At 39.5% G+C, this 14,447-nt stretch overlaps 1 protein-coding gene across 1 annotated transcript in view; it reads left to right on the plus strand.

Moving 5' to 3' along the window:
* ZNF263 (zinc finger protein 263) overlaps positions 1-14,447 on the plus strand; it is a 70,876-nt gene that overhangs the window by 21,006 nt on the left and 35,423 nt on the right. The gene's annotated exons all lie outside the window — the stretch shown is intronic.

The following is a 14,447-nucleotide window of genomic DNA, read 5'->3' on the forward strand; positions in this document are numbered from 1 at the left end:
GAAACTTGTTTTGCTTGACTGTACATGTTTGTAACAGGGGTTTTGTTTTTCTTTCATTCCCAATTGGGAAGAGCCCTGGGATAGAACAAAAAGATGTATATTTTTGCTTGTTGAAAAAAAAAAAGTATATATTTTTTAAAAAAGCCGTGGAGGTAGTAATAAGGAATTAGCAGTAATCTTGTCATGAAAACCGATTAATCCAGAAGTCTTCAAAAAAATTTTCAAAAGAAATGGAATGGGGACAAAAAACAAAAATTGAAAATGGGAAAAGATTAGTTAATATTTCTACAACAAACTATTTTCTCCAACAATAACAGAATTACTAGATTTGGACTCAATACATGCAACATGACAAAACAGAAGTGATAATAAGTAAAACAAAGATGGGAAGAGCTTCTGACTAAGTATACACAGAAGAGGTCTAGCTTGGAACTGACATAACTTTGAAGACTCTTAAGATATTTGAAAGTGGAAAAGCTACTGAATAAGCAAAAATCGTAAATGTTAATATTACAGAAAAAATATTTCAATAACTGCCAACCCTTATGCCTATTGTATAAAATCTTGATAAGGAAAACTTACACATATTTTACAGTCAGAAGCTTGTAGATTACACAAACACCTCATGCCTTTACATAATAAATATTTCCTTCAAGAAAAGTATACTCCCCCTGCCACCAGTGGATATGATAAACAATGGAAAAATTCTCTCTCTCTCACAATATTTCAAACTTTTTATTATTATATCTAGTATATTATAATAACTATATATCATATTTATATAACATGTATTATAATATATTGTATATGACATGTATTTATGTATTGTATTGCATACTATGTATTATATATTATGATTGGTGATGTTTGATATTATTATTGTTTTGGGGTGCTGTGAGTCACGTTCATATAAGATGGCAAAAGTAATCATTAAATGTCGTGTGTGTTTTGACTGCTCTTCCGACCAGCTATTCCCATCTCTCTCTCCCTCTCCTCAGGCTTCCCTGTTCCCTGAGATACAACAATGTTGAAGTTAGGCCAGTTCATAACCCTACGATGACCTCTAAGTATATAAATGAAAGAAAGAGTTAATCAATGAGGCAAACTTCATTGTTGTCTTATTGTGAGAAATTACCATAGCCAACCTTCAGCAGCCACCACAAGGATCAGCCAGTAGCCATCTACATCAAGGCAAGATCCTCCACCAACAAAAGTGTTATGTGTGGCTCGCTGAAGGGTCAGATGATGGTTAGTATTTTTTAGCAGTAAAGAATTTTTTAATTAAGGCATGTACATTTTTTTAGACATGGTACTATTGCTTACTTAATAAACTACAGTATCATGTAAACATAACTTTTATATGCACTGGGAAACTTAAAAATTCATGTGACTCACTTTTTTGGATATTCACTTTATTGGGGTGGTCTAGAACCAAACATTCAATATCTCTGAGGTATGCTAGAAGGGAAAAGTAAGGCTTTCAGAAATTAATTCTACATAAGAACACATCTTTAGAGACAAACATTGCAAGGTATTGAATGAAAAATGCAGGGTGCGCAAGATGCCGTATTGCTTCTTTATTGACAAAGAATTTAATTTGGTAGGGCAAAACAAAGCCTTGAAAGACTCTCCTCCAATAAGGCATATCCCACGCATCTCTTAAGGTTGTAAAACCCTTAAAAAAAAAAGGTTATTATTGTTTGTTTGTTTTAAATAGATGTAAGAAAGAAACTGTTCCAGGATCATTGGGCTAGTATCTAGCAGTACACAAAACAGAGATACATACTTACTGAAAGTGTTCTCCACTACATGCTTGTCGAAGGTGTTCCCCTACTATCATAGAGAACATTCAGGACAGAGGCTAAATGGAAAAACATTCCACATGTATTAAGGGTTCTTAACCTTTTTTTTTTTTTATCATGGATCTTTTACAGTCTGGTGAAGCCTACGGGCCCCTTCTCTGAATAATAACTTGAAATGCATAAAATAATACTTAGAATTACAAAGGGAACAAATTATATAGAAATTAAGTTATCAAAATATTTTTAAAATCAAGCTCATGGACCCCACGTTAAAAACCCTTGCTATAGATGGTGAGATCTAAATATTCCCGTTTGTGGGTGACATTTTACTGACTGCGTCAAGCCAGTTAACAATGTTTAATCTCCTCAATGAAATTCCCAGTCCCTCAAGAGAGTTCACTCAACTATTCAAGGTAATGACAAATGCTTATTGTCTATACCATGATATGCAGTTGCAAGTAACTGTCCTTCAGTACACATCTCTTGGACAGTCACTGTAAGTCTGTAGTGCCTTGGAAACATAATAGAAGAAGAGGAAGACAGTGGACTGAACTGCATGTGGGAAAATGCACCATGCCTTTAATGTCCCCAAGCATCTCCCTGATACAAGAACCCCATATTTTTAATATCAATTTTCCTCTAGAGATGCTGAGGATCACAGAACAGACACTGTGGGAGAGTTAATTAGGGAAATAAAAGGATTGCCACACATGCCTGAGCATGCAGTTTAGATAACAAATGTATAATAGATTCAGTCGAGTTACATAACTTCCTCAAATATTATTTCACAGTAAGTAAGAAAAAATGACAGTTATGCATGTTTAAGAACTTGCCCTTGCATGAGGGTGGATAGTGGGGTTAACCTGGAAAAGCTAAACTAAGATTTTCAGAAATATTGAGGCACATTTAATTATATTACTCACACTAAAAATACTAAGTAATAATTTAGTGAGAACAAAAAGTTTAAGGTACAGAATTATTTTAAAATAGATTTCATTTGTGCCTCATCTTTCCTATTCTATATTCTTTATAATGCACATATTAATAAAGTGGCACATTTATAAAACTTAGATATAAATATATGTGTGTTTAGAGGTTTGTGGTCAAAAATGTTTTCTGATAGGGACATAAAAATGATCAAAAAAATTTTAAGACCTCAGAACTATGCAGTCAGAATTGGGAACAAAAGACAGTAAAGTCAGCATTGGGGTGAAAAAATGGGAGAGGAAAGAAGAGTAGGGTGAATGAAAGTCAATGTGTGTTTAGGAGGAGTTAAGGCAAAGGAAAAATAGGAAATTGTGGTCAGATTGAGTAATTTCAGGGTTATGAATAATAATAGCTAGTGTTTATATAGTGTTTTAAGGTTTACAAAGTACATTATTAAGATTATCTTATTTTATCCTCACAACAACCCTGAGAAGTAGATATTATTATCCTTACTTTTTAGATACAGAATCTAGGACAAAGATTAAGTGACTTGTCCAGGATCACACAGTTAGTACATACTTGAGGCTGAATTTGAACTCAGGCCTTCCTGACTCCAGATCTAACACTCTGTCCACTGGGCCAACAGATGCCTAAGATTATGCAGGTAGAGTATTTATGAGTAAGAGGACAGGAAGGGTATGACCCTTTTTAAGTATAGCTTAAGTGGAACAAAATGATGGGAGTTGGGGAAGTCCATGAACTGGCAGTTTGTTAGAGGAGAAATCAACAGTACACTTAGATCTCCAATTTTAAGGCCAGAGATTGGCAGGGAAGGGCAGACTGAGAGTCAGGCACAGAGCTCTTGGGGAAGGAAGGAGAATGACCTGGAAGCTGATAGATAACTGGGACTAGGACCTAGACAGAGTTATGTAGATGGATGAGGTGAACGTCAAAGAAGTCTAAGCAATCTCAAACTATTAACAGCTATTTGAAAGATTGTTCCAAGTGAATATGAACTGATTCAAAATGAAATGGAAAAACTAATCACAATCACTATAATTATGTAAATGGAAAGAAAACAACAACAAAACCCCTGAATGCTGTGAAATAAAAAGACCAAGCGTGAGCACAAAGAACAGCTACGAGAACAAACTCCCCCGCTCTCTTTGCAGAGGTGTGGATCATCGCATATAATGTTAATGCGTTGGGAAGTTTTGCTGAACTATTTTTTCCTCTTTTTTTCCCCCCAAATTATAAGACATGGTTCTATTAGAAGGTGAAGGGTAGGAACATATTGGAAAATGGAGATATAAATGCAAATGTGTACGTTTAATATATAATTATAAATAAAATATTATAACATACAATAAATACATATATAAAGGATACACAAAATTTATGGATAACATAATGTATTCATATGTGATATAAACAATCTGTATAATATAAACAATATATAAAATATATAAGATATGTATTTTATTATTTTATATTTATAATATATATAACATATATAATATAACTAATATATTATATGCTTTATTTATGTATAGTAATATGTACATTTATAGAAACTATAATTAATATAAATGTATTATGACATGTAATGTAAATTTAAATATTTTTTAAAAGGTTGCAGTGATGGTGGCAGAGAGTATATCTGTAGGTGGCAGTGATGAGCAAGAAGCCTCCTTTTCTTCCTCTTGTCCTATCCCAGTGTCAGCAGACATGAAGGAAATGTCCAGTACAGGAGATGGTGGCTAGGAATGTAGTGTCTGCTAGGAGAAAGCAGGTTTCCATCAATGTATAAAGTTAGGAAGGGTGTGAAAGGAAGAAGTCTTAGATTAAGGGAAATTTATTGCTAATAGATAGTGGGCCGTTACGGAGGCCAAAATAGTAGGGAAAGGCAGAACCTAATAGGACTCTGAAGGAACAGGGCTGATAACGGATCAAGATGAGACAACAGGGGACAGAGGCAGAGGAAAGGAACTTTTGTCCAGAAGACTGTAACTATAACACAGAGATTAGGAAAGGATGTAAGTGTTTGCTAACCATAGTTACTGATGCCTAAATATTTGACTGGGATTTCTACTTTCAGAGATTCCATGATAGCAGAGCACCCTCCCTGGGACTCTTTCACAAGAGTTTGGAAAGGGGGGAGGAAGAGAAAGCAGCTAGGGACAGAAGGTGGTAGTTCCACCAGGAGTAATGAGTGATCATTGTCTCCCCACCCACATCTTGCAAAGGATCCTGAATATTAAGAGGTCTGCTTCAGCTTCCCTGTCCCTTAAGGAGCATAAAACAGGATAAAAAATAAGGGAGGGAGGCAAGCCAACAGCCATACTATGGGCCACTACTAATAGTGGTATTTAGCTTTTACCTTAATAGAGAACTGAGGGGGAAAAGATGATACTTGGCTCCTTAGCTGAAAGAGAGTCAAGAAATGAGATCTAGGTAATACAGGCAAGTCTTGAGGTAACTAAGCAACAGCTGCATCTCTCTGCAGGAAGGTTTTGACTATAATCTATCCATGTGAAGCATGTGCAAAGGATCTTTTATTGAGAATCATACCACGTAAAACAATATGAATATGTGTCAGGGCCAAAGCAGATAATAAGGGTGAAAAGCTGAAACAGCATGTTCAAGTCAATCTTTGGCTAGCAATAACCCCCTACCAAATCATACATTTGATGAAGATGACCGTGGGTTCTGGAAGACTGACAACAGGACACAATTAACAGCTAGTCCTGTGAAGAGGTTCATCATCCGAAGATTGACCACAAGTATTGTTTTTGGCAATACTAATTCATGAGGTCTGTCTGCTAAGACATAGTCAACTTGAAATCTGTTTTGATTAAGGCAAAAAACCCACACTGTAGGATATATGGATTTTTTTTAAAGCACTAAAGTAATAATAGTGAATAATAACTAGCATTTCCATAGTGCTTACTATGTGCCAGGCACTGTCAGGTGCTTTACAAATATCTCATTTGATTCTCATGACTCTGCAAGTAGGTTTTCTTCTTTTATTATTCCTATTTTGCATTTGCAAAATTGAAGCAAACAGAAATGACTTACCTAGGATCACACAGCTAGTAAGTGTCCAAGGTCATATTTGAACTCAGATCTTCTGAACTCCAGACCCTGCTTTCTAGCCACTTCACCACCTAGTTGTCAGAATAACATCTTGACAAAAGAACAGACTGGAAAATAACCTAATATTTTTAAGAATTAAGGGATTAAAGGGTGTAGTGGTTAAGGGTGCCTTATCGACCACCACTTGAACACAAAGCTATAAAGAAAGTTTGAAAGATCATGATGAATGGCCATTCTAATATCAATATCTGCCTTGAGGGAAACTGCAAAAGGTGATTTCAGTAGCATTTTCCCAGGCCGAGGAGATGAACACATATTAAGAGATGGGACAGCAGAACCTCTCTGGGAATTACTGCACTAATGCATTGTTGTTAGGTCATGAGGAAGGATACACTTTCACAGTTTATCTGATCACATCCTTCTCAGAGATTATGACTCTGGCAGAATATATGCATGGGCTGCAGGGATAAGGAATAGAATTAGAAGAGAAGTAATGACAGAAAGAGGAACAAATTCCATATTCCCTAGGTTTGGGGGGAAGAAATGGACATGGGAATCTCTTTAGAATGGTGGGAAATAGGGATTAGTTCTCCCTCCTTTGTACCGAATGTCCGGGGTCCAGTTATCCATGTAAGACATGAGATTATGAATTCTCAAGTTTCTACTTTACTCCAAAAAGGAAGAAAGAAGAGTTGGTCCTACGAGAAGCTCCCCATCAGTGTTCAGTTTGGGCACACTTCATCCAACAGGATGGGCCTGAGGTTGTTTTCTCATTCCTATCCATGTGGTCCACTGAAAGGATCTTCAAATTCTGCTGGGGATCTACACCGAACTAAAGAGAACTTGATTCTTCCTTAGGCTTAGTTGAAACTCATTCTCTACTGAGATCAACAGCAGACTGGTCCCCAGTGAGTTAGGCCAAGTCTAGTCTCCATCCTGGGTGAAGATACCATCTTAAATTGGCACTTTGGGATGCAGAGGAAATCCTATTCTCTCCTGCTTCAGAAGTATGTCAAGACCCAATTCTGGAGTTAGAAAATTAAACAACCAATTTATTTGCAGGGTTATTTTGAATGTTACCCTGTGTAAGACTGCTGGGGCATAGTATTTCCTTAATGAAAAGCTTCCCACTCTCACTATACTTAAATGATTTCTCTTTCTCAATGTGGGACTTTTGATGGTGGTACATGTCTGAGCTTCCATGGAAACTCACTTTCCATGTACTGCCAACTTACTAGAAGGTGGTAAAGACTAGAGCTGAAGCTAAAAGTTTTCCATACTAAGCACATTTGTAGGGCTTGTCTTCCATATGGATTCCATGGTGTGAACAAAGAGCTAATTTTCCAAAGAAATCTCCCACAGTCAGGACAGTTAGAGAGTTTTACCCCTGTGTGAGTCCTTTGATGTTTAATCAGGCCTCACCTATGACTCACATTTGCTATCCTCATCACCCTTGTACAACTTCTCTCTAGTGTGGGACTTCTGGCACAAGATGGGGGTCTATTTCCAGTGAAAACTCTATCCATATTTGGTGCCCTGTGTGGACCCTCTTGTGCATGTCCAGTGCTAAGCAGTAACTAAAGTTATTCATAATGATAGGGCTTCTCACCTGTGTGTGTGACCTAGACCTCAGGAGGTCTGAACTTCAACTGAAGTTTTTCCTACAGGTCCCACACTCATAAGGTCTCTCTCTATTACCGACTGACTACCTCATGTTTCTCAAGGGTTGAACTGTGTCTGAAACTTCATTCATAAAAAATACAATTGCATGGTCTCAGTCGCATGTGAACAGTGTGACGGGCAATGAGAGAGCAATGGACTAAAACAATATGTGTGTTCTCAATGGGTAATAAGTCCTGAGTTCTATTTTTGATATATTCAGAACACCGGCTTACCTGAGGAATCCATCAAATTTTGTCTGTGAAGGATGTTTGTGATGGATCTTGTTTTTTCCTTTAGAGCCTCTAGGTTCAGGGCTTCCCCAGGTATGCCCTAGCTTTAGTCCTGGGAACTCTGCCCTTGAATCCTTCTCAAGAATGTCTCTTTTGGGGGAGGAGCCAAGATGGCGTAGTAGAAAGATACACATATGCTAGCTCCAAACCCACAGCCCACAAATTACCTGTAAAGAAGAACTCCCAACAAATTCTGGAGCAGCAGAAGCCACAGAACAACGAAGTGGAGGAGATTTCTGTTCCAGAGAGCCCTGAAAAACTGACCCAAAGGGTCCGTCATGCACCAGACCAGGAGTGGAGCCCAGCCCTGCCTTGGCCATGCGGCACCAAGAGGAGCAGATCTGAGCAGGCTTCAGGGACAGAATCTCTGGCGGCCATGCAGGTCCCTCCACCCACAGGGGACAAGGGTCAGTGTCTTTTTGGGTGGCCAAGAGAGGAGTGGGGTGTCCCTGTGGCTCGGGCCCCCTCAGGAGGCAGGAGCGGGGGCAGCTGCAGACAGGGGCTCCCAGAGCAGGCAGGAACTCAGATCCATTGTTGAAGGTCTCCACATAAACCCCCTGAGGGAACAGCCCTGTGAGGCAGCCCTGCCCCCACCTGAGCACCTGAACTTAATCTCACACTGAAGAGCAGCCATGCCCCCACCCAAAGCCGTGAGGCTGGGAAGCAGCATTTGAATCTCAGACCCCAAGCGCTGGCTGGGCAGATCTGGAGGCCAGGTAGGTGTGAAGAGGAAGCTCAGAAGTCAAGTCACTGGCTGGGAAAATGCCCAGAAAAGGGAAAAAAAATAAGACCATAGAAGGTTACTTTCTTGGTGAACAGATATCTCCTCCCTTCCTTTCTGATGAGGAAGAACAATGCTTACCATCAGGGAAAGACGTAGAAATCAAGGCTTCTGTATCCCAAACATCCAAAAGAAATATTCCATGGGCTCAGGCCATGGAAGAGCTCAAAAGGATTTTGAAAATCAAGTTAGAGAGGTGGAGGAAAAACTGGGAAGAGAAATGAGAGAGATGCAAGAAAAGCCTGAAAAGCAGGTCAACAGCTTGCTAAAGGAGACCCAAAAACATGCTGAAGAAAATAACACCTTGAAAAATAGGCTAACTCAACTGGCCAAAGAGGTTCAAAAAGCCAATGACGAGAAGAATGCTTTCAAAAGCAGAATTAGCCAAATGGAAAAGGAGGTTCAAAATCTCACTGAAGAAAATAGTTCTTTCAAAATTAGAATGGAACAGATGGAGGCTAATGACTTTATGAGAAACCAAGAAATCACAAAACAAAACCAAAGGAATGGAAAAATGGAAGATAATGTGAAATATCTCATTGGAAAAACAACTGACCTGGAAAATAGGTCCAGGAGAGACAGTTTAAAAATTATGGGACTACCTGAAAGCCATGATCAAAAAAAGAGCCTAGACATCATCTTTCATGAAATTATCAAGGAAAACTGCCCTGAGATTCTAGAACCAGAGGGCAAAGTAAGTATTCAAGGAATCCACAGATCACCGCCTGAAAGAGATCCAAAAAGAGAAACTCTTAGGAACATTGTGGCCAAATTCCAGAGTTCCCTGGTCAAGGAGAAAATATTGCAAGCAGCTAGAAAGAAACAATTCAAGTATTGTGGAAATACAATCAGGATAACACAAGATCTAGCAGCTTCTATATTAAGGGATCAAAGGATGTGGAATATGATATTCCAGAAGTCAAAGGAACTAGGACTAAAACCAAGAATCACCCACCCAGCAAAACTGAGTATAATACTTCAGGGGAAAAATGATCTTTCAATGAAATAGAGGACTTTCAAGCATTCTTGATGAAAAGACCAGAGCTGAAAAGAAAATTTGACTTTCAAACACAAGAATGAAGAGAAGCATGAAAAGGTAAACAGCAAAGAGAAGTCATAAGGGACTTACTAAAGTTGAACTGTTTACATTCCTACATGGAAAGACAATATTTGTAACTCTTGAAACTTTTCAGTATCTGGGTAGTGGGTGGGATTACACACACACACATACACACACACACACACACACACACACACACACACACACACACACAGAGAGAGAGAGAGAGAGAGAGAGAGAGAGAGAGAGAGAGAGAGAGAGAGAGAGAGAGAGAGAGAGAGACCACAGAGTGAATTGAATACGATGGGATTATGTCTTAAAAAAATGAAATTAAGTGGTGAGAGAGAAATATATTGGGAGGAGAAAAGGAGAAATGGAATGGGGCAAATTATCTCATAAAAGAGGCAAGCAAAAGACTTTTTAGTGGAGGGAAAAAGAGGAGAAGTGAGAGAAAAACATGAAGTTTACTCTCATCACATTCGACTAAAGGAAGGAATAAAATACACACTCATTTTGGTATGAAAACCTATCTTACAATACAGGAAAGTGGGGGAGAAGGGGATAAGCAGGGGGGGGGATGATGGAAGGGAGGGCAATGGGAGGAGGGAGCAATTAGAAGTCAACACTTGGGGAGGGCCAGGATCCAAAGAGAGAATAGAAGCAATGGGGGGCAGGATGGGATGGAGGGAAATATAGTCTTACACAACACGACTATTATGGAAGTCATTTGCCAAACTACACAGATATGGCCTATATTGAATTGCTTGCCTTCCAAAGGGAAGGGGTGGGGAGGGAGGAAGAGAAGTTAGAACTCAAAGTTTTAGGAATAACTGTTGAGTATTGTTCTTGCATACAACTAGGAAATAAGAAATACTGGCAATGGGGTATAGAAAGTTACCTGGCCCTACAGGACAAAAGAGAAGATGGGGACAAGGGAAGGGAGGGATGATAAAAGAGAGGGCAGATTGGTGATAGGGGCAATTAGAATGCTCAGTGTTCTGGGGTGGGGGGAGGGGACAAATGGGGAGAAAATTTGGAACCCAAAATTTTGTGAAAATGAATGTTAAAAGTTAAATAAATTAATTTTAAAAAGTAAAAAAAAAAAATGTCTCTTTTGACTTCATTTCCACCCGACCTTCCTTCTGAGATTTCTGCTCCTTGATCTCAACTTCAACTCCCAGGAAGAAAAAGGCAAAATGAGGCCACTGATTCTGCCTAGTGTTATAGGGAAAAAACTGGTGGGTTGTTGGGAAGTGGAGATGGGTGATGGGGCTAATTCATCTACAAGTTCTAGGTAGAACAGAAAATAAATATTCTGCAGACCAGAGCTGCCCAAGAAGCTCAAGCTCTCTCTTTGGCCGTAAATGATAAACACATATGCTGAACTCTTGCTCTATAGAGGGAACCAGTAAGTAGTAATGTGGATGTGTTATGTCAGCATTGCCCATTCCTCCTATAGAGTATTGTCAGGGGGGACTTTCAATGATCCTTTTTAATTCCTCCTATTTTCATGATCCTTTTAGGGCTGCATTGGCATCAACAGGGTTAGAAACTAGATCTAGCTTTCATTGGTATTGTTGTTGTTGTTGTGTTCACCCTTTATTGTCGAAGAAGACCATGCCATCAGAGAAGTGACGACATGACTTGCATTTGACTTTGTTTTGAGTGAGGGAGGGCTGTGCAGGTCACCAGCTTCACTTCTCCTCCAGAACCATCTGAATCTAGTGATCAGATATTCATCAGGATGACTGGAGATGGCCCAGGATGTGATGGGAGACCTTGGCCCCTTTAGACCAAGGCCTATTCAGGTACTCACTTAGGGTGAGGTAATGCCCATTCAATGAATAGGCCTTTTTAAGAAGTAGTCAGGGGATGGCTGCTTTAATGAGGCAAAGAAAAATAACTAAATCAGGCTGGGAGGGAAACAGCAACAGTAACTATTGATAATCACTCTTAAGCCAGGAGGGTCCAGAAAACAGCCCTTAAGTGGAGCTTTGGCAGGGGTCTAGAGGTGCAATCTGTGGGCTTCAGAGTGCAGTAGGTTTAAGGTTTTGGGAAAAGAAAGGAGAGGAAAGGAGAGGAGAGGAGGGGAGGAGTGGAGAGGGAGGGGAGAGGGGGAGTACAGGAGAAAGGAAAGCAAAGGATCTAGCTAGTAAACCTCTACTTAACTGGGCATCTTCTGGCCATCGAAATTTGCCTTCCTTTGGATAGAAGAAGGAAGGGGAGGGGGAGAAAGACAGGAGAGGAGGAGCTGAGTTACCTAGCCAACTAGGTTTCCATTCAGGCAGCTGGGTCCTACTCACAGGCTGTTGTGTTGTTGTGTTCGTTCATTGCTGAAGAAGACCATGCCATCAGAGAAATGATGACATGACTTGCACTATATGGGAACTTATGGATAGGGAAAGTCCCTTTACCAATTCAGATTCACAGCTCTTAGCCTTGGAAAGTTTTCCAGAGCACTGAGAAGCATAGTGACTTGCCCAGGAACATAGAGCCAGTATATAAGAGGTGGGACATGACCCTCCATCTTCCTGGTTCGAGGGCAGTTCTCTGTATGCTCTGCTATGTTACTATTGTTGGGGTCAGCAATTAGTGGCAAATAGGGTGAAATGCTGACCATAGTCAAGAAAATATTATTGGATCAGGTCAGTTAAATGAAGTATCTCAGATAGTTGTGACCAGGAAGAACCTGGGGCTAGATAGAGTTAACAACTATCCAATGTGTAGATGAAGCAGTGGTAGAAAGGCATGGAACCATGGATATTTAACCCTACTAGTCCCCAATTCTAAGTCCTCATGACTAAGTATTCATGACTCCTTTCTATCACTCATATGTCTCCTATCGCCCTATGTCTCTCCAGCCTCCAGTGCCAAAAGGGAACTCTTCGCCTACCTCCTCACCTCTCTCTTGTAGGAGCAGAAGCTCCACTTTAGGATAAAAATTCAACAGTCCTTGTGGGCTCCTTGACTCCTTCCTCTTGCCTTTGTGCTGGCTCCAAGTAGCAACTCACTTCTCATGTCTTGTTCCCATGGGTGCCAACTCCTCTAAGAGCAACTCCTATTCCTTCATATGGTCTGTGGTCTGGGAGCAAGCCCCATTCTCAATCACCAAAGGATCTGGGTTGGGCAGCAGGATGAAGGTAAGAATTGGGGAAAAGCTCCCCAAGAAGACACAGCACATGATTTTAGGAAAAAAGGAACCAACCACACACTTATGATCAGAATGGGCAAGAGCTGTATCTCATCTCCCTTGTGTTCTCAAAATCCATTTAAGTTACTTAAGTTGATCCCATGATGTACTTATTAAAAAAAATACTGTCTTTTATAGCTGTTGATATTCCTGACAAATCTGTTCCAAGGCCTTCCTCCCTTTCCAGTTTTACACCTTATTCCCCTTCACCTATTCTATGATGTAGCTGCACTGGTCTGCTTGCTGCTTCTCTATTAGCAAACTCTGCCTTTTCCACTACTGTCTCCCATCCCTGGAATGCTCTCCCTCCTCATCTCCACCCCCTGGCTTCCCTCTCCTCCTTAAAGACTCAGCTCAAATCCCATGCTAATGTCTTCCCTCTGAGATCTTTTTTCCTGGTCCCTTTTAGAATTTTTTTTTTGTCAATAGAACTGTAAAACTGAACAACACTGTCATAACATTTGGAGCATGGAGCTTTTTTTTCTTCCTATAGGCAAACTGTGGATTTCTTCAATTGGCACTTTGTTTTCTTGTATTATTTTTTGCCTCACATGTTCAGGTCTTTTGACTTGTCATTCATTATGTGTCTCTACACATCCTGTCATTGAGATCAATGGAGATATGTAAGGAGATCATGTTTTCTTTTACCATTATTGCTTTTTACTTCTCTTCTTCCAGAGTGTCCTACTCTTCTATGTATTTGCATTCCCAATCAATTATTCTCCTTTTTATTTCTTTGGAGAGATGTACCACCACAGATTCAAGTTTTATATTTTGCCAATTATTTCTTCTGTGCACATCATATATCTTATTTTTGCAATTCCTATTTCACTTTTAAACTGTTTAGGAACATCCTTCTGGGATTCCACGACCTTGTAGGAATCTGCAGGGTCTTTTGCCCCATTAACTGTTGATTCATTTTCCTTTGTCTTGCAATATTTATTCATGGATGTTTGGACTCATTTACCTCATCTGAAGGCTATATTCCCTTCTGTTATTATTATCTTCCCTGTGATATTATCTGTTTATGTGCAGTCCCAGCCTGAGCAAGCTTCTGCTTTACGGTTTTTCCTAGTACGAGGAGGAGCAGGAAGGAGGGGTAGAATTGAGTTCTTTCTGGTTGCATGTCATATTTTTTCTTTGACCTGGAAGCTCTCAATTTTGGCTATTATATTCCTGAGAGTTTTAATTTTTGGATTTTTATCAAGAGGTGACTGGCAGATTCTTTCTATTTATACTTTCCCTTCTGCTTCTATGAATTCTGGATGGATTTGCTTCATAATTTCTTGGTATATGGTATAAAGAATTTTGGGGGCTGTGATATCCAGCAAAATCCCACTTTCTATAGGAAGCTTTACCCAATTCCCACACCCTCCCCAGCTTTTAGGGCTTTCCCCCTGTAAAGTTACCTTACATTTACTCTGAATTTATCTTTTATGAACCTATTTCTGTATGTCTCTCTCATGAGGTCAACTCCTTTAGAGTAGAGATTGTTTTTGTTTTTCTTTGTTTCCCCATAGCTTAACAAAGTACCTGGCTCATAATCGTTGCTTAATAAGTGTTTGTTGATGAATTGATCAGTCTGAAGTAGTCTCTCAATTCCTATAGCAATGATTATGCAATTTATTTAGTAAATATC

Source organism: Notamacropus eugenii, chromosome 1 (assembly GCF_028372415.1).
Source record: "Notamacropus eugenii isolate mMacEug1 chromosome 1, mMacEug1.pri_v2, whole genome shotgun sequence".
Taxonomy (NCBI): Eukaryota; Metazoa; Chordata; class Mammalia; order Diprotodontia; family Macropodidae; genus Notamacropus; species Notamacropus eugenii.